Raw genomic sequence first — 290 nt, forward strand, 5'->3', positions numbered from 1 at the left:
GTTCCTTCCCAAGATTTTCAAGTGTATATGAAACATAAAACATATTTACTTATTGTATTATTTTGTACAGTTGTAAATTACAATAAATAAATAATAATAAAAAAAAAAAAAAAGTTTCTTAGATTTAAGCATTAATATGTATTAAGTATCTGATAGAAAATTAAATTTCTTTGTTTCTATAAATTCATATTTTCATAATAAATTTGCTATATGTAAATTATGGATTGTAAATAAAAATTAAAAGAATTTATAAAAATAATAAAATAAAAATAGAGAAAACAAAAAAACAA

Source organism: Halyomorpha halys, unplaced genomic scaffold (assembly GCF_000696795.3).
Source record: "Halyomorpha halys isolate HHAL.00 unplaced genomic scaffold, Hhal_1.1 Scaffold855.1, whole genome shotgun sequence".
Lineage (NCBI taxonomy): Eukaryota > Metazoa > Arthropoda > Insecta > Hemiptera > Pentatomidae > Halyomorpha > Halyomorpha halys.